Below are 21,544 nucleotides of genomic sequence, written 5' to 3'. Positions count from 1 at the left end.
TGTTTTGGTGTTTTGCATCAAGTAGTAGGAGAGAATCAGAGTTAAGTGGCTGAGCAAATAAATGGACTGAAGTAAGGCAGATATTTGAGCCACTCCAATTTACACAATGAGCAGGCTGTCTTTAGCAGGTACAGTGTGGTCCACTTATGATCCAGTTCCCTACATAGCTACTGACAAAATGAGTTGCAGATTGAGGTAAATTAGCACTATGTGATCATAGAGGGAAAAGTTATACCAAAGTAGAAAAAAATGGCAGGCATAATGTTAGTTAAAAAAGACAAAACAGCATCTACACATCTGATTTTAAATATTTATTAATAAATACTGCTCAAAAGTACATAGCACTTTAGATTCATACTGAAGAAACAAAAAGATCGTTCCTTGATCTCAAACAGCTTGCCATCCAAAATAACTGGAGGAAAAAAGAGAAAAGGAGAAGCATAAAAACCAATGAAGCTTACTGTACATATACTTTGGACACAGATTTAGTCTAGCGAACTAATAAAAGCATGTCAATATTACCACAGGATACTTGTTTTCTTCTTCAGATCCAAAGACAGTACAACATCAACAGGCTTATGGCTGTAAACTCCATGAAGAATTCTTCAGAGAAAATGCTGAATAAAACATTTACAGCTCTACACCAACCTTTCAAAACAATGAGAAGCGTAAAAATGATACGCTATACCCATTTAACTCGGCATTATTTTAACACGTCTTTGTTTGGATTCCAACTCTTTATCAAAAAAATACTGAATCCTATTGTTAGCCACAACTACAAAAGACCCATTGAATCAATAGGATTCACCTGTGTGTTGATTAATCATTGAACAGCTGATGCTGTAGATCTGCTTTAGCTGAAATGGTTCAACATTCAGGCTTTTGAAAAAGAAATTAACATACAATTGGTCCTGGACATTCGCAGCTTTGACTTTTATGAACTGCTTGCGTGCCAACATGTTTGTGGTCTGAATTCAAGGATTGCCTTTGTGGCTGAAGAGCAGGCATTAATGCTCCAAATAAATGACTGGTATTGGTGATCAACTAGGGCTGGCATCACCTGGTGAAGTAATTCATGTCCCACCCCATACAGATTCCTTGATCATATTTTTTTGTATTTAATGTTACTCATAAATCATAATTCCCATATATCACTTAATCTAATGGTCATAGTTGTGATATAAACAACTAGTACAATTAAAATGTTACCTTATACCTGTGATGGTGAACCTATGGTGGCACACAATGCCATTCCACCAGGCCCAGGCCAGGAGAAGGAAGAACAGGCACACACGTACCCATTCCTCCTCCCCCCTGCCTTATCTTGGCCTCCAGCTGGAAGCCAGAAAATGGCACTGGAGAGAAGGAGCCAGAAACACATGCTTCTGGCTCCTCCTCCTAGCCCTCTCCCAGCCTTTAGCTGCCTCTTCAAGAGAGCTAGAGGCGGGAGAGGAGGAGCAACCAGCACAAGCCAGTGGCTCCTCCCCAGAGACCTTTGCTGGCCTCCAGCTATCTCCAGAGGGACAGCGGGGGCAGAAAAAGGCCCAGGGGGAGGAGGAACGGGTGCATTTACCTTTCCTGACCTCCAGAGGGCCCGTTTGGGGTCAGGAAAGGCCCAGGAAGAGGAGGACTGGGCCCCTGCCGATCGCTCTGCCCCCACCATGGGCCTTTGCTGACCCACAACTGTCTCTCAGAGACAGCTGGGAGCCAGGGAAAGGGTGGGGGGAGAAGCCCCGCCTTCAGCATGTGAATCTAAAATGGTTCACAATCACTGCCTTGTATCATATGCACAGCCTAAAGGTACTGACATATACATGGTGCAATCCACACAACCCTAGTGACACCACTGCTGGTGATGAGATTTAAAGGGTTAAATGGCTCCGGACTTTCTTAAAGGGATTTTCTCTGTGTCTCATCAGTGGGAGAAAACGACAGGCCAGATTTCCGTTAGGAATATCTTCATGCTTAAGTTGCCTTTATGTTTGTGGATGTCCTTCTCTGGGTGCTGCAGGGGTTGCTATTCTCTTCCTCCCTCTGTAGCACTGAAGCCCACTACCCTGTCGTTATGAATAGCCCTTGAAGCTCCCACACACAGCCATCCTATGCCTCATAGCAAGCAGGTAAGCTAGAAGCAGTTGGCTTCATCAGCGCTGGGATCTGCCAGGGTCCTCCAGGGGTCTTTGTGCTGTTGGAATCCATATGCTTCTCCAAGCCTGCCTGCGCACCACAAAGCACAGAACAATCATGCAGGGCAGCTTTAGAGACTTTGCATTAAATCGGGGGAAATATATGGTTCAGTGTAGAATAGGTCTACATGCAGATATTGATGGTATACTGAGGGATGTAGGATTGAGGGATGTAGGAGTCCTAACAGACCACAAGCTGAACATAAGTCAGCAAGTTGATATAGTAGCCAAGAAAGCCAAGCAATTCTTGGTTGCATCAGCAGAAGTATAGTGTCTAGACCAGTACCACTGCATTGTGCTTTGGTCTGGGCTCACCTGGAATACTGTGTCCAGTTCAGGGCACCTCAATTCAAGACGGATGTTGACAAGTTGGAGCGTATCCAGAGGAGGGTGAACAAAATGGCAAAAGGCCTGGAAGACATGCCCTATGAGGAGCAGCTTAGAGAGCTGGGTATGTTCAGCCTGATGAAAAGAAGGTTAAGAGGGAACATGATAGTCATGTTGAAATATATGAAGGTATGTCACAACAAAGACAGAACAGGCTTGTTTTCTATGGCTCCAGAGACTAGGACAAGGAGCAATGGATTCAAACTACAGGAAAAGAGATTCCATCTAAATCTCAGGAGGATCTTCCTGATGGTCAGAGTTGTTCGACAGTACACTCTCTCAGAGTATGTTGGAGTCTCCTTCTTTAGAGGTTTTTAAAAAGAAGCTGGATGGCCATCTGTTGGGGGTGCTTTGATTGGTGTTCCTGCATGGCAGGGAGCTAGACTTGATGGCCCTTGTGGTCTCTTCCAATCCTATGATTCCAAGATTGAAGCTCCTGTTTGAAAACAAGGAAAGAGCCACCTCAAGTTGGCACTCCAATTGTGGAATTATCTCCCATTGGAAGCTGAACTGTAAGTGATGTTGGTTTCATTATCGCACCAAGTTAAAACATGGCTTTTTATTAAAGCCTCTGGGATCTACTGGGGTCAATATTTCATTCAGATCTGTACACATACATGGTTTTAAACTGTTTAACTTTTTAAACTGTTTGATTGTTTAACAGGTTTTTAGAAAGTTTCAATTATTTTAAATTGTTAAAACTTCTTATTGAAAGCTATAGTTTTATGTGCACCTTATTCAAGTTTGGAAAAGGACTATGTGGAGTAAAGGAGACACAGAAAGGTAGCAAATTTGATGTGGAAAAGTATCAAAACAAGGAAACAAGAAATTGGACAAGGGACTTATATGCCATCCACTGGGACAGTGAAGTTCTGCCTGTAGCTTCTGAGATTCTATCAGACATTTCAGCTATAACTTCAAGTGTCTGCCCATAAAACTAGTGCAGAGATGGCAAACATGACAATTACAAATCTATTTAAACTTCAAAAACCTACCAGAAATGCCCCTTGCTTTAGAAATGTAGACTTTACTCACTTCATGTTTGACAGCAGAGGCTTTGTCCTTTCATGTTAAGATTGCCTTAGCACATCAACTACTTATCAGTAATTCTGCAGGGTACAATCATGGTGACTATCATCCAGCACACATTCACTAGGAGAGGGAAAAACAAAACAAATCAGTGAAGCTTCCAAAAGTTCATATGAACAGAGCTCAGTTGTATGTGATGATGATGGTTTTGCCTTAGCTAAAAGAGCTTCTTGCTTCCATTTTGAACAGTTCCACCCAACAGCATCTTTTCAGAAGAGACAACAGTTAAGTGTGTGTGGAAGTGTGGAGTGATATACCAAAATTGAGTGTTCTACTTGGCACAAGTGAAAGTGCTTTCTGCTAAGGCAAAATCATTCAGGATACAACCAAGTCACTGGAGGTTATATGGCAACTGGTAGTGTTTTGCATCAGGTAAATTCAAAAATATCTAAAGCTGTGGTAGGCAAGCTCCAGGAGTTAAAATAAGATAGGAGAGCATATCACAGTTTTAGAGAATTATACCCGTTACAGGTAGGCTTCTTCCATTAAAAAAAAAAATCCACACAATTTTTGCATATGAAAAAAAATCCCACACCTACAGAATGTAAACCAAAGCAAAAGAGAAAAGAGCTGCATCAAAAATATTCAACTGCCTTTTCTCAAAGCACTCATTCAAACAACTTTCCTAAGAAAAAGTTTGGTTTTCCATATAAACCAATGGTTTATATTGCCATCCAAAGGTACCAACCCCCATTCCTGGAGAACACAGAAGATCTCACTGCAATTTTAATAGACTTTTCACAGCAGAAATCGGTAGGTATGAGAACTCATTTTGTCATTAGTCATTACAGCTGAAAACTATTTGAAACCATGCAATTTGGAGAATCAACTGTAACATTCCTGCCCAAATTAATATAAAATGTAGCAGCCAGAACTCATATGTGGAGAAGGAGAGAAATTAGATGGGGAAGATGTAAAGGAGAGAAAGATACCTGAAATTGAAGAATGGATTCAGCCTCCTTTCCTGCTTTGTTTCTCTGACAGAGCAAGTGTGGTTTTTCAACGTCAGATGCACTTCAGCACTTGAAAAGTATTTCCTAAAAATAATCAATATTTAAGTATAGATTTAAAAATAAAGAGACAGCTTTTATAATTTTTTATCATCATGTACCCTTCTTCTGACATTTCACAAACTTCCTAAACATGTTTCCCTGCATTAGCAGAACAAAAATTTAACATACCAGAGGCAATATGAAAAACTGCAGCCATTACCATGTTAAACCTTTTTGTTTTTGAGAGCAATTAAATACATCAAAGTATCAAGGTGCATTCTATAAACCAAATGATCATGAGATTATTTCTCCTCTGCTATCCAAAACCAGCACACACAGGTAAACTCACACTGCCACTCAGGGTATTCAGGATTTCTCTCACCCATGTACACTCGAGAGAGATGTGTAACACACTACATTGCTCAAAACACACTCTCAGCCTCAGAGGATGGCAAACCCTCTCTGAAGAAACATGCCAATGATAGGTTCACCTTATGGTTGCCACAAGACAGAAACAATTTGAAGGCATAGAACAACAAAATGTGCTGCTGAAGAAGCCAATCAATCTGTCTATTGTGGTCAGCCAAGAATAAGATTCTGTGTATTCTTTCTGTATTCTTATAGCATTGGCTGCAGAACACAGCAAACCTACACAGCTACAAATATTGGTATTAAGGTCTGTGAAAAAGTAAACAGCAATGCCAGGTATTTGGTTCCTTGATCGAGATTTATATAGGTGCAGCTGTCTATATCCAAGACTAGCAGAAATAGAATGAGACAGAATTAGGCCACAAAAAGTACATAACCATTTATGGACATGGACACTAAAATCCAGTTTTGAAACACAGAAGCAGCCTTTTTATGGTAAAGCTTTTTTTAAAAAAAATGTTGTAGACTACACACAGCTCATATTTAAGGACTACAATTCTCTCAGCCTCAGCTCCCAGTAGATATTTCTACAATCAACACTACTCCATTTATTCAACTGTGCAATTAAATTTTGGTATATTTCCAGTTCTCAGAGTCCTACAGAATCTAATAATTAAGAAAGTGCATATGATCTTATAACTGGGAGTGTTTATTCCAGCATCCCAAAATAACAACTGGCTATTTGACTGGTCAAATTATGTTCACATTCAAGCATCAAATTCATATGAACAAGTAGATATTTTAATGAATAGATTCAATACATATCCTAGTGAGAATAAAAAATTGGTTAGCTCAGTTAGACTTTTAAAATTAATATTTTAGCAAAAATAAAGGGAATTATTACAACAATGGTCACAATCCAATAGTGTGGTAGCGCTTATGGTAGGCTGAGCTACATATAACCTCAACTTTCTGCACAGCCTTTGAAGGCCTATGCACAGCCATTCTGTGCTTTGTGGGGAGCAGACAAGACCGCAGAATATCCCATGTAGCCAGATGCAAAGTGATGGCATCAGCATTGACATCATTGCCTTAATGTTACCATAATCATTTCGTAATTCTGCCTGATCCACACCTTCAAGAGATTTTGCAGAAAGTAGGAAGAGACTTATGTCCCTTCAGAGAGAGGACAGCAAATATACAAGTGTTTATGTCCCTAACAGGATGCAGACAGTGTTACCTAGGATTTTTATCAATATGAAATATTATTGTTATAAGTCTTCTCTTTGTTTTTTGTCCAGGAATGTTGACATCTATCTTCAGTTACAACATTTGTAAAGCGCAATTTAAAACAGAAAGAAATTTAATAGCAGCATCTTTAGGAAGACAGTTTCCAAAGACATGTGTGCTAAGTAGGCAGCAGCCAAATTCTTTAGCCAGTATCAGTTTCAACTACGTGTTATTCGCTGCTACATCAAAGAGCGCCAGTGCAGTGCAGTGGTTTGGGTGCTGGATTAGGACTCTGTGCATGAAAACACATGGAATAACCTTGGGCAAGTCACTCTTTCTGCCTTTGAACAAATATTGCCAAGAAAACCTCGTTGCGTCTCCGTAAGTCAGAAATTACTTGAAGGCACACAACACTAAAAAAACTAACAAGTACATCAAAGCCATCATCAGTAGGCCAGGTGTGCACAGACCTAGGAATAAGGAGTCCTCATGTCTGTCACTGCTAAACAATGCGGCCATGATGAAAGAAAGCTCATCTATTTACTACACGTTGACATTTTGGGCTCCATGGCATATTTGACTAAGAGCAACTACTGTTCATTTAACTTGTCAAATGAATGGCATGCCAATTCCATTCCAGTCTGAGTTTGTTACCCCATTAATAGGAGCACACTGGATTTTTACCTTAAAACCTGTTTGCACTACAGCAATCCCACATACGTCCAAACACCACAGCAAGAATATACATTATTCATCTTAATTTGATGCAGGGACTAAACTCTACTACCAGCACTATTGATCTCATTTCAGAGTGATGTTGAAGGACTAAAAGCAAGACTCAGGCAAGTTCCATGAAACATAAGCGTTCTGGTGTTTTCTTGACTACTATACATTTTTAAAATTCAAAATGGCCCCATAACCTTTAAGAGATGGAGGCTTTTTGCCATACTTGCCCCCAAGGCTGTTTTGAGCCCAGTTTTAAAGCATAAAGTTAACCAGAAGTTGCTTATGGTTTAATTCCTGTTCGTTTGTTTTTTTAAGAAAAGAAGGAGCCAGAGTGGTGTTTAGTAGTTTGAGTGTTGGACAACTCTGGAGACCAGGGTTCAATTCCTCACTTGGCCATGAAACCCACTGATTGACCTTGGGCAAGTCACGTGTTCTCAGCTTCAGAAAAAGGCAAACCTCCTCTGAACAAATCTTTCCAAGAAAACCCCGTGATATGGCTGTCTTAGGGTTGCCATAAGTCAGAAATGACTTGAAGGCACACAACAACAACAATTTTGGACAAGTCTCTTCTAATCCTAAAACAGTCTACAAGGAAAGGAGTAAAAAAAAATATGACAAAATTGCCTTCCAAATGCTCAGGAGAGAATGGAGAGTTTCTGAGGGGTTTCTGGAATACTTGAGCTAATGCAGCACAAAGATTCAGGGAAGTGGCTGCTTCAAAGTGGGATGTTCTTCTTTTGAACTAATGCTAGCAGATGCCAGAGGAGGTTTCACTTGCAAAACAGGCTTCATCACTGATGCTTGTACAGTCTGAGAATTCTCTACCATGTCAGTCTTTTGAGATTATCTACATAATATTCTTTAGCTAAAACTTGTCCATGTCAGTTCAAGTCTTGGGTTACAACATGACTCAGATTCAGTTAAGTTCAAGCCGTATCCTACTTACTCAAAAGGGCTTTCCTAGACTAATCCCTGCAACAGGAACCTCTGGCATGGAGGACTGCAGCAGGATGTTGGATTTGAGAGAACTGACTTATTAGACAAGCTGGTATACTCTCCTGCCTGCTAACGCAACTGATTTGTGGATCTAAGCCCAAATATTTTGCAGTTTGTCGAACACTACAAAAGTCATTGTGTATGTACTATCCCACTTGTGGATAAGATAGTTGTCTTAATGCAGTCTTCATGAAGTCTGGCCATTAATGCAGGTGCTTTAACATTACATTTTTGAGATAACTGCAATTTTTAATAATAATAATAAAATTTATTTATATCCCACCCCTCTACGAAACGCAATCAGGGGTGGCTTACATTAAAATTATGAATTTCCTAGACCATCCATTCCCATCCCCTTAAAACACAATTAAACAATATTATAAAATAAAAATAATAAATCTTTTATTTCTACCCTGCTTTTGTAATTTTTCTACAGTATTCTAAATCTTTTTGACAATGCTAGAGACTTCTGCACCAAGTGATTTTTTTTAAAAAACTACATTTCCAACTTACCATTTCTTCTTACTGATTTCATCTGCCTCTCCATGAATCCTTGTGCAGCACCACAGTGGCTAAGAGTACAAGTTGAAAACCCCCAGTTCCTATTATGCCTTGACCATCAGCTGCCTACCTACAATACTGACTTTACATGGTTTCATAAAAACTGCAGAGATATGTTAGAAGTTTTGTTCTGTGGTGCTTTAAATTTTTCAGTATTAATGATATCTGCCACCCCATTCAGAACTGACGTCTCACATTCCATTTACCCTCTGAGATTATGCAGTATTTCCCCATCTATAGTATTCCTTCCTCCAGTACACCAAAGACATAAAATCCTGACTGCTGGAAAACTCTCAGTATCCATTTCCATTGCCAAACCAATCTATTAAAACCATTACCTTTCATGTGTAGTATTTCAAGCAACTGTATCCCCATATATCCTTTTCAGTCCATATTTTCCAAGTGTATTTAGGCAGATGTCGTATATGATTAAGTCAAAGTCTTGCTGAAAGAGAGACACAGTCTTTTGATGGTATCCCTTTTCAACCAAACCAGTTATTTGAGAAAGAGAAGGAACGAGGTTGACTTTGTACACTTCTCTATTTGTTTCTCATATAACTATCACTAGCAGTATTACTATCATATTACTCATATTACTATCACTAGCAATTTTTCCTTACTCAATAACTAATTCAATTTTACATTCAAAGGAGTTCTTTTTAGAGTAACTGTCTTACGTAAATTCAAAGGCACTACCCTAACATTTTAATAACATTGGTTTGATTTATCCATTTGCTGCATCTTCTCTATATAGAATGATGTGTAGCACAGCATGTTTAGCTCAGAATAGGAAAAATAGGCTATTTTTATTTTTCTTCTGGTATTTTCACAATCAAGTAAGCATCAACAGAAGAGCCAGGACAACAGGGCAAGCTTTGATTTGAATAGCAAACAATGCACATTAATGTGAAGTCGAAGGTTTTCACGGCCGGCATCCATAGTTTTTTGTGGGTTTTTCGGGCTATGTGGCCATGTTCTGTAAAAGAGTTTATTCCTGATGTTTCGGCAGCATCTGTGGTTGGCATCTTCAGAGAATCTTCTCTGAAGATGCCAGCCGCACCCACAGATGCTGGCAAAACGTCAGGAATAAACTCTTATAGAACATGGCCACATAGCCCAAAAAACTCACACAAAAAATGCACATTAACCTTCCACCCTGAACAGGAGCAAGGTGATCTCACTTTGAATGGTAAATAATAATGAAAAACTGATCAGATCAACACACAATAGGTAACTGGTCTCCACAGTGAAGCCCAATTAAATCTGCTGGGTGTTTAGGCCCATAATCAATTATGTCATTTTAGAAAGACAAAGCCCACTGTGTACTTGCACATTTCCAGAGTTAGCACAAGAGAGTATTCTGTACACTGTAGTTTACTGTACAAGTTCTTGTGCAAAACAGCCGTTCAATAAATTTTGCACAAGTGCTTTACACAATTTAGTGTGCAAACATGCTTAAAAATTCACTAGTTAGGGGTTTCATTCAATTAGTGCAAAATTGGAATTAAGCTTTAAAAAAAAGGGGGGGGAACTATCAAGAAAATCTTTAAAATATGTAACTGGAAAACTTACTATTCTGATATTTTTCATTGCATTTTATATTATTTATTTATTTATTTATTTATTTATTTATTTATTTATTTATTTTTGAGTAGTCTTAGGTTGAAAGGCATCCTGCACATCTGTTAAAAATAAAAACATAATAAGGTTTATATACTTTCCTTGCTTTAGCGGAGAGGTACATGTCAGCTCCCTTACTCATTTGCAGGGAGAGAAAAGGACATTTTACCTAAAACTCCAAGACAGACTATCTTAATATTGTACTCAGCAAATGCATACTTGTCAAACCTGCCAAAGAGTAACAGACAAAAATACTGAATTTAGGCACAGAGGTGGGTAAACATATATTTAAATTTTATTTCATGGGTAGTCAATCTGCGGCACAGATACCTCAAGTGGCATAGACACTGGACATTTCTAGCAGGCCCAGTGTAAAATAGAAAAACCAATATTCTATATTACATTGGCCTTTATTTCTTGCCTACCCAATGAAGTGCTCCTGCCTTGTTTCCTAGCTGAAGAGACTAAAAATAAACCCAAATAAATGATGCAAAAGGCATGTATGCTATTTATATTGAAGAGCCCATTAAAGTGCCACAAAATCATTCTTTGGTCACACGACACAACTGACCATCACTTTGCAACTGAAATTTTAAATTCTTTCAATAAAAATATACAAAACTGAGAAGATATGTGAACAATGCTATTTTGGCAAGATACATATTCAGGGATAAACGTAAAAACTAAGTAAGACATCAAGGAATGATCATATTACACCAATATTAAAATTACTCCACAGCGGTCAATTAATTTCCAGGCAAGGTACAAAATGTTGGTTATTACCTTTAAAGCCCTACATGGTTTGGGTCCATCTTACAGGATCCTCCTGTATAATCTATTCATACATTCAGGTTCTCTGCAAGACATTTACTCCAGTGAGCCAGGACTAGTTGGCAACTGTCACCTAGAGGACTTTTTCTTCATCTGCCCCTAGACTGTAGAATAACTGGCTAGAAGACATTCAACGGCTGAATACGCTGTCTGAATTTAAAGCAGCATTAAAGACCAGTCTCTTCTGGCAGACCTATCTGGACAATTTTTATATTAAGACTTTTAAACTATAGATTGATTGTTTTAATATGTTTTAGACTTACATGTTCTTTGAAACTGATGTTATGTACTTTAACTGTGTTTTTGACTGATATGTGTTATATATTTATTTGGGAGAGGCGGGCAATCAATCAATCAATCAATCAATCAATCAATCAATCAATAGCACAGTGTACAGTGGGGTAGTACATTATCCATGGACTTGACATCTGTGAATTTAAGCATCCATGGATGACAAGCCCCATTGTCCTCTATGGCAGCACATGCCCCAAGCCATGCTAGCGGCCGTGCACACATCATTAGTGACAACAGGACTTGAAATCCAGTGGGTTTTTGTATCCACAGGGAGGGGGGTTCAGAATGGATTCCCATGGATACGAAGGTCTGACTATAGTAGCAGACAACTTTATTTGAGAGCTTAATATTGTTACATACATCTGTGTGCATGTGTAAATGACAACAATCTACGAACTCTGATGATAACACTACCCGTTTCGGGAAAAGTAGTCTATCTGTTGCTGGTATCATTTTGTTTAGGAAGACCTTTAAGAGAGATGTGATATGATCACATTAATATCTCCCTCTTCTAAAAATGGCAGCCAACGAAGCGATGGTTGGTAGCAGAAGCTAATAAAGCAATGTCACAGGTACCATACCCAATTACACATTGCCTAAATGAGGTTGGCTCAGCAGTGCACCTTTCCTCATAAGAAGTATGTTGGGCTTTAGATGGCTGTGCTTAGAGACTAAAAGTCCCTGTTGGCTCAAATAAGGCTAGGGGCTTATCCAGGGCTCTGTGGAAGGAAATTATTCTTTCTATATATATATATAATTTTTGTTTCCAATAATAGTTTTATTTCATAGTATCATCTATGGTTGGCAGTTCTAAAACTCCAGACCTGTGAAGGAGCCATAATGCAAGAGACACAATAAGAAAATGAATGCCTGTACTCCTCTAACAGCACTTGCATATGCAGCACAGCCTGGCTCGCTAGAAAAGGGCAGGGTATAAAACTTTCCAAACAGATTAAAAGGAATAAAATCACCCCTTTTAGTTCTATGACTGCATGGTTGTATAGACATCCAATATGGTGTAGTGGTTTGGATGTTGGACTAGGACTGGATATTAAGGTTTGAATCCCTGCTTTGACATGAAAACCCCCAGGCGACCTTGGGCAAGTCACACTGTCTCAGCACCATAGCAAGGCAATGACAAATGCCTCTGAACAAATTTTGCCAGGAATACAACTAGAAGTCACACAACGAACAATAAAGAGGCTTTAGCTCAGTTTCAAAGCCACACATTTTATAGTGCAGATAATTCTTTTCCGATTATTATAAAATCATAAAGTAGAATACTAAATTCCGACTGGCTTGGGAAAGGATAAATTTGGGGGCAAATGAAGTGTCAATTTTCTTGGTAAACACCCTTCAAAACATCTTGAGCATTACATATCAAAGTGATATGAAGTTTTAGGAGCATTATAGGACTGAATTTTCAAACACTGCTCAGCTTCTACGAAATAATACAATACCCAAAGTTCTTCATGTCATGTTGTTCATGTCTATTTCATCTTACCTTTGATTGAAGCAGGCACCAGATAAGGCCAATAGCCTGCCAAAATAATGCAGGCTTAAAAGTCTTCCTGGAGCTGTAACTTCTTAAGCCACACCATGAATGTGCAAAATGACAGGAAAAGGAGACTAAACATACCCAGCTCCCTAAGCGGTTCCTCATATGTCTTGTTGTTGTTGTGCGCCTTCAAGTCATTTCCAACTTATGGCAACTCTAACATGAACCTCTCATGGGTTTTCTTGGCAAGATTTCCCTTGAAGCTGAGAGCATCTGATTTGCCCAAGGTCACTAGGGTTTCATGGTCGAGTGGGGAACTGAACTCTGATCTCCAGAGTTGTAGTGCAACGCTCAAACCACTACACCACAATGGGATTGTGAAGAAACACAAATTCAAGATGGAGATTCTCAGGAGAATCCTAGAGGCACATGGATTTTCTTGCATCTCTTGATCTTTCAGAACTGTATCTTCATATTCCAATTCACTCAGACCACAGGTTTCTGTGCTCTGCATACCGCTAGTAGCCTACTGGGGGCAGCAGAGGATTCATATTTACCTCTACGAAGATACAGCATCTATCATGTCTGCCATTACGCAGCATCCATTATGGCTGTTACATCGACTGAATTGTTCATGCATTGTTCCCCCTGCTGGCTGCTACTGTAAACTTTGTTCTGCCTATCAGAGCAAACAGGAAGGAACAGCCACTATAGTTCCCCCCAGCAACTGCATGGACATCTCACAGGTAAAGCTAATGTTCTCTTTTCATTCAAAAATAATCTTTCAAAATTGGATTTTTGACTATGACCTATTCGTGAGCTTATGGAAAGCTGCTTTGGTGTATAAACAAAAACACGAGGATCAGTGTCAGTATCTATTAGCTTCATGCAATTCATACTTCATGCAATTCCATGATGATTTGAGAGGGAAAGGAAGACATCATTTAATCGTTATTATTTTAGAATGTACGCCTTGGGCAGGCTTTTATATTCTCTCTAATTTTACCGACTTTGTACAGCGCTGTGTATAATTACAGTGCTTTAGAAATAAAGTTTAATAATAATAATAATAATAATAATAATAATGTTTACTAATTAATTTACTGCCGTTTCCTTTTACTCCCAATTTTATGTTAATTTTAAGTTAACTATCTGATATCTGCAACTGTGTCCCAGTCAGGACTCTCACTTACAAACATCTGACAACTACCAAACAACCTTTTATTTTATGAAAGCAATTAAGGAGCAATATACATTTTTATTTCCGAAGGATCTAAATAATAATAAAATCAATAATCAAAATGGGACTTTTTCTTGGTAATATGGGAAACTATTTCAATTGTTTAATTTGAATCAAACCTGTAATATAGAGCCAGTGTGGTGCTGTGCTTGAATTTTGGACTAGAGCACTGGGAGATTAGGGTTCAAATCTCCGCTTGGCCATGGAAACGCTTTGGGGAATTTTGGGCAAGTCACACTCTTTCAGCCTCAGAGGAAGGCAAAAGCAAACCCCCTCTAAACACATTCTGCCAAGAAAACTACATCAACTGTAAGTCAGAAATTATCTGAAGGCATACAACAACAACCCTGTTAATATATGTGTATGTAATTAGCTTTCACTTGGCATTCCAACAGAACTATTTTGAATGTATTTTACCAATGCCAAAAGTCCATTTTTTTCTCCAATAACTTAAGATCAATTCAAGCAGTATCAATTCAAGCTATACACTGGAAGACACAACTTTGAAGGACAATCACTCAAACACAAAAGTAAAGGATATGTTTTATTGAGTTTGACAATCGGACTTGCTTTTGTGATGAGTTACTTTTTGGAGTAATGAGCTAAAATGGTCACTGTTTTGGCCTGGAATGGCCACAGCTGTTAACTCACTACTTTTCAGATAAAAGGGAACTGCCTGCCTGTTATTTGTTATGAGGTGTGTGTACTGACTGAGTCTGAGCAGTGGCAGGGGAGGAGGAAGAGACACGGTGGCTTATGCTTTAGCCAAGACTGCTTTGTAAGGTCTTGTGCATTTTTTTAGAATTTTCAAGGTGCAGTTATTTGAATTGTCCACTTAGGGAAACCAGAGAGCATTTCCTTGTATTTTCCAATAACATGAAAACAACAAGAAAGGTTATCTGTAAAGAGTAACTCCATGACTTAACTTTCTAGACTATAATCCACCAGTGATACCTTTTATTGGCCAACTGAAATGCATAATATACTTGTTGCAAGGTTTCAAAACTAAATGGGTTCTTCATCAGGCAAGATGTTACAAACCAAACAAGAAAAAAAATAATAATTGGAGATGTTAGTCAGATGCTTGTATGTTGTTTCAGTCATTAGTAAAGATGTTATGTTGGGGAGGATATTTTTCACAGGCAGGCTCCTCCTCCTTCTGGCCATGCTGGCAATAGGGAGCTTTTCAAAGTCTAGGAAATTTAAAGTCCATTTGCATCTCAGCAGGGACCCCTCTTTTGCAATCCAATATGTTTCCATTCCAGTGAGGTCACAGACCTCTTTGTAGGCATAGACCAATGAATTCCTCAAGGAACAACATAACATCTTTACTAAGGGCTGAAACAACATGCTGACATCTGACTAACATCTCCAATTATTTTTTTTTCTTCTCCTGTTTGGTTTGTAACATCTTGCCTCATGAAGAAGCCCATGGAGCTTCGAAACCTTGCAACAAGTATATTGTGCATTTCAGTTGGCCAATAAAAAGTATCACTGATGTATTTTTGTTTGTATTTCTTAAATGGCCAACACAGCTCCTCTTCAATGTTTTCTAAACTGCAGTTGCAGTAACAAACACTTGCTGGGTTACCAGAATAATGAATAAAGTTAATTAGTTCCTTTAAAAAAAATAACACTCCAAACTGTAATCTGAATATATTGCAAAAATACTGAAGGGTATCCATTATAGTTCAACATGTTTTTAGAAACTGAAGGCCACCAGTAATCTGACTGAGACAGAAAATATATTTAATGTGAGAAAATTGTCATAAAGGCATTTTGGAAACAAAATTTTAAAAAACTTTACAACATACTCCAGTTCCTAACTCAAAGACTAATTGCAAAATATACTGAATATAAACCCACATATAGATCTCACAGGTAAGGCTCATACACAAAAGAAAACCATGATTTGCCATAACATGCATAAGCCTCAGGTTCATGAACATGTATCCTTTCTTTCTTTCACACACCATCGTAGGCCACTAACACGTGTAATACTAATATTAAACTAACCACAGATTGTCCTAACAAAATGTATTCATCACAAATAATTCATTCATGTAATGAAAAACCATGGTTTCCTCTTTAATCTCAAACAGCCATTGGTTTACATCTTGTTGTTTCCTCCCTGAGATGGCTACACATGGATATCAAAACACCTTCTATCTTTTTACAACAGTACCGAAAGATGGGGTGCAACATTTATCTCAGGAGGGCATCTCAGCCAGCCTCGTTTCCTGTGAAGCAATTCCCATTCATTTCATTCAACACTGAACCCTAGAGTATGAATTTATTTACGTCATAAATAATCCTGGATGACCCTTCCAGCTATGTATCATCATAACAGGTTTTGTTCAGCTCTCAGTTCTTTCCCCAGAACTAATACAATGCCCAGAATTGATCAAATTAGTTTACTATGTATGAAAATTTCAGAACATAAATAAAAGTAGCATTTGACTTTTTGAGTTCTGTAGCAGAACTACACAAAAAGTAGAGTCCTGCAATTCTTTATTCTGGTGGTGATTTCATTTCCAGTTGACCCAGATCAGAGGATTGTTTAAATATTTTCCCTTCCTATTGTTTGATCCAAAATTTATCCAATCCTTGTTGGTTTACTTCATAAAAGTTAAGAGATAATTACAAGGAATAGCAGAACAAGAGATAAGTACAAGGAGTGGGTATAGCTACAGACACAAATACAGATGGCCAATACAGACACACTGGAGAAAAAAAGTAAACTGAATGGCCATTAGAAATTATACTTCTCAATAGTAGCCTTCGCCAGCATATTGCCTACCAGGTTTTTCAAATTGTAACTCAGCATTTTTGGCCACTGGTCTTTCTGTCTGCAAATGATAACTGCAGTCTAACAAATCTGGAAAATGCTACATTGGGAACAGCTGCCGTATAGGTTGATTTAATTTTATTAGCCGAGACTGAATAAAGCCCTCCTTAAATTGTTTAAATAAATTTTAAGGAAACATTATTATCTCAGTATATGAAGTTTTTGTATGGCTCAAGAAACAATATACTCGTTATAAAATAAAATCTTCACTGCCTTTCATATATCATGGATTTATATCACAGGCAATATCATTGAAGAAAATGCAACATATTAATTACATCTTCAGCAACAATACTTATGATTAATATTTCTTATAAAGCACTGTGGGAATTCCCATTTGTCCCAGGAAATAGTTACCCATAGATGCTTTTGTGAAACAGTGAGAGAAAATGATTATAAAGATGTTGACATGTCACACTGTACACACACATTCAGTCTGCCCATACACTTATGAAAATGTGTGTTCATTCCGAATTTTTACGCAGCTACAAGAATTCTCTTAAATGCAGAACACAGATAAAAGGTATCATTGTAGCTGGGCAAAATAAATACATTTATATTTGTTGTGAGCAGATGAACAAATGTTCACTTGATAGAAAATGTAGTCTCCTGCAGCTTTTCTGAAATACAAGTCCCCTTTTCCTTAAAAAGCTGCCTTAGAAATCCTGATGATAATATTTTTGCGTGCGTGGAGTAATTCTGAGGGATTTCAGAAGATTCAAGAGAGGAAAGAGACTGAGAACAGTGCAGGATAAGTGTGCAAAGATAACAGTGCAAATGAAGAAGACAGTGGGAGACAGAACTGCATATAATCACCCAGCCTTCAACTTCATCTTTGAGGCCAGAGAATGGTAAAATGAGACCCATGCTTTCTAATAGGAAAAAGGACTGAGACTCTTAATGTATTAAAACTCTATGCTCTCCTCTCCAGTTCTGAGACTTGGACTGGATAATTATCTGAATTGCTCACTGTGCTTTCTTCCCCCTCCTCCTTCTTAATACATCCTTTAGTGCAAATATTTTAATTTTCATTATTTTATTTCATCTTCTAAAATTTTATAACAACTTTTTCAGGTTTTAAAAACTACTCTATTCAGTGGAAGTACTTGTATATATAATCATTTAGGAAGAATTCATATTTTTTCCAGAGCATGGCCCTATGCACGTCCCACCAAACATTCTAAGACTTGTGAAGTTGAAGGCTTTCATGGCCGACATCCATAGTTTTTTGTGGGTTTTCGGGCTATGTGGCCATGTTCTAGAAGAGTTTATTACTGATGTTTTACCAGCATCTATGGCTGGCATCTTCAGAGAAAGATGCCAGCCACAGATGCTGGTGAACCGTCAAGAATAAACTCTTCTAGAATATGACCACATAGCCCGAAAAACCCACAAAAAACTATTCTAGGACTTGTCTCTGTGTAAAATAGCTGTAGTATTTTATGAATAACTTAATTTCATTTAAAAAACAATAAATTTACAGACGATCCCCAAGTCCTTTATTTCCACAATTTGTTAATCAAGAAGCTTGAATGCTGGAACATCAATGCAAATCCAGAAATGCCTGTAGGAATGCATATATATTCTATTACATATTAATAACTATGTCTGGATACAGATGAACAATTGTGCTGTAGACATGTGTGGAATATTACATGAGAAAAATTCTATCTGTGTATGGATTAATCATCTATGTGCACACTATTTGCGTTGAATGAAATATGTAAGCATTCCTGAAATCAGAATATTTAGTTCTTAAATTGTAACGATAATCTTCCTAAGTAAACTTCTTTGTGTAACACACTAAGAACAAGACCTAAGTTACCTAAGGTTAGTAATTATGCCTACAAGTTAATAAATATCCATTTTGATGTCTCCAAGTTTTTCATTTTTCCAGTCTTTACTTCAATCCATCATATCCAGTTGTGAGGATTTTTTTAAAGTCCACCTGAAAATCCACTCACATTTTGTCCACATTTCCCTCAATATGTACGTTTGTCTCAGTTGTGTATTTTAACAAGCATATGTGCATTTTTATAAGCAAATATCTCTTTATAATACATATTTTTACATTACTTTCATGGATATACTAGTTTTTGTGTAGTTTTTCACTAATATACTTCCCCCTCCCCTTTTCTTCCACAAGAATATGCTTGCTGATGCAGCAGTTCCAAACAGTTACTTTCAAAAGAGTCAATTATTTGATTTCTGAGAAGATTATTGTTTATCTTTTAACCATGGTAACTCAAGTTCAGTAATATTTCCTTTAAAAATTCACACAGAGCATGCAGTTGATTTTATAAATGGGTAAAAAATCAGATATATAAGATAACTCACCTTTCATGCTTCTAAATATTCATACTACTGAGATTTTGTACGAGTCAACAGATCACGATGCTGATACAGTTACTTCCCTTAAAAAGCTGAAGCATTCTTGATTATATTAATTGTTGTAAACTAAATGTATACAAGTGGGACAAAAGTATAAAATAATGAAGTACATTAGTAGAAAGCAATCTATGAGAATACACATACAGCAGGTTACAAGTTCTTCATGGACAGATTCATATAGATAAGAGTCCGGTACTAAGCTTAGATACTAAGCTTCCTTTTCTTTTCCCTCAATTGACCACACTTTGCTTTTTGTCTGACAGTACTTTCAAATACTACACTTTTCAAAGATTTAATGCTATTATACTTCTTGGTGGTGTAGGACAAAATGAACTACATGCTGAACTCAATGTTAGATACAATTGAAGACAATTTAATTACATTTAAATTTCACTAAAAGCTACTCCCAATAAATCAAATTCAAAGTATTTTATATTTCTACTGTACTCCACAATACAGCTCAGATTATTAATGCAAAAAGAAACAAAATGGGAAGCTAAGAATAAAATCAGTATACAGACTATATACAGTATATAAAAGCAATATAGAGAGCAATGGGTCAAAATCCATTTTCCAGTTTAACAATTCAACAAGGCTCTTTGAGCTCAACAGAATTCCACTTGCCTCCAAAATAGGAGCAGGGAGAATGAAATTCAGACACAATGTCCAGGAACCATATGTCTTCAGCTAGCCACATTTTCTCTCATACAACATTACAAAGCACCCCCTTTCCAAAATCTGCCTCAGCAGATGTGTGCTTATGTTTCATGTTGAAAGAAGCAGGTGGTCTTCTGTAAAGTACAGCCCTCCAGGCTTCCTGCAGAGATGCATTTGTCACAGATGCCCTTGAACTAGTTATGGGTCTTGAAGAATGTGCTAGCATGTTCTGTGGTCTAGTTTTCTTTGCCCAATCATAACAGTACAGAATACATCCCTAAATCCAGCAGGATAAAGTCATTTTTGAAAGCAAGCACTCTTGATCAATACGGATAGATGTAAAACCAAGGCAGAAAAGCTGGTTCCAAGCAGAGTATCACTAACACTTTTCTAAAACAACATATGTTTTTATACACACTTAAGCTATTCACACCAGTAAGGGCATCTTTAAAGATATAAGCAGCAGAGATGTGTCCCTTTATATTTCAAACGGCAGATGTGCAACAACATTCAGAAACTTCAAATCCATATAAACCTGAAAATCTATGAACTGCTAGTGGGTTAACAAAGATGCTTCCATCAAAAACAGTTTATTTGAGTTGAAATGCAAGATATTCCTCCAATTTAGTTCTTTATTTTGTTGTCACGTCATTCTACCAATCCTTTCCATGAAGTTTCACATATGTAAGCAAATCCTGTTCTTGATGACACTGGAGGCTTTAGCACACCCTTCCAAATTGGAAGCCTCTTGTTCAATTTCCAAATGGCTAATGTGGTCCCTGTTGAATCTGAATGATGCACTGATCCCTGTAGTTAATCTGGAACATAAAAGGAGCTCCCACTGCTGTAGCATTGTGGACCAGTCTTCTGGGTCAAAATGGAGCTATCAAAAGCCTTAAACATTCTCAGCCTCTATCTTTTACAAAGACAGTGGCCAAAATCAGAGCATGGTGCCTCTGCTTTTGCACTCCATTCTCAACTGCATAGTCTGAAATTCCTCTCCACTGGACACATGTCCACCTATCAGCCTCTTTAAAAATGATCCAATTCTTCAAAGGCTGGACACACCTCAATCCCTGTTGAAGTCAGCCACGATGTTTACAGAACTCTGAAAGGTATGCTTTGAGATGGACTGGAGACTCTTTTTGTTCCATTTGACAAGTTTGGGCACCACTGTGCAAAACAAGGGGGGACCTGGGCACACACACACTCACTCATCGGCAAATGCACACTCCTACCATTTTGTTGGCTGTTTCTCAAGAAGTTATGGTCCCTGATGAAGTGACTGAATATTTTCAGTACTAACTGAACCACTCTCAACTCAAACCACTTTATAGTACATGTAGTCTCCACAACGGATCACTTCCCTTGTATAGACTTGTTCAATTGGCCCCCAGCACACAAGTCACATCTTTTGTCATCCTTAGTCATTTGGGGACCCCAAACCACAACTATTTTCCCTCTGCAATTGCCCTGTGAATCCACCAAAGAGCATAAACCTGGTCTGGCAGTCATAATTTTTTTACTTTGCTATTACCAATTCATGATGCATTAGTAACCACTGTAGCTGACGCATACAAATGCAAGCCCATGGTACTTTCTGTATTGTTGAAGTATCAATGGACTCTA

The 21,544-nt window shown here is 37.9% G+C and overlaps 1 long non-coding RNA gene across 1 annotated transcript; it reads right to left on the bottom strand.

Annotated features, from left to right (window-relative positions):
- Positions 1–298: 298 nt before the first annotated feature.
- Positions 299–19,313, bottom strand: LOC149319957 (uncharacterized). The gene is made up of 5 exons (XR_016280263.1): positions 19,205–19,313; positions 4,595–4,699; positions 3,609–3,725; positions 2,502–2,648; positions 299–412 (listed from the first exon to the last, which is right to left on the bottom strand). It is a non-coding gene; the product is annotated as an uncharacterized LOC149319957 (long non-coding RNA).
- Positions 19,314–21,544: the final 2,231 nt, after the last annotated feature.

Source organism: Sceloporus occidentalis, unplaced genomic scaffold (assembly GCF_023333645.1).
Source record: "Sceloporus occidentalis isolate IW3139 unplaced genomic scaffold, rSceOcc1.0.p SCAF_2, whole genome shotgun sequence".
NCBI classification, from domain to species: Eukaryota; Metazoa; Chordata; class Lepidosauria; order Squamata; family Phrynosomatidae; genus Sceloporus; species Sceloporus occidentalis.
Note: the sequence above shows the minus strand (reverse complement) of the source record. Positions and strands in the feature narration are given on the sequence as shown.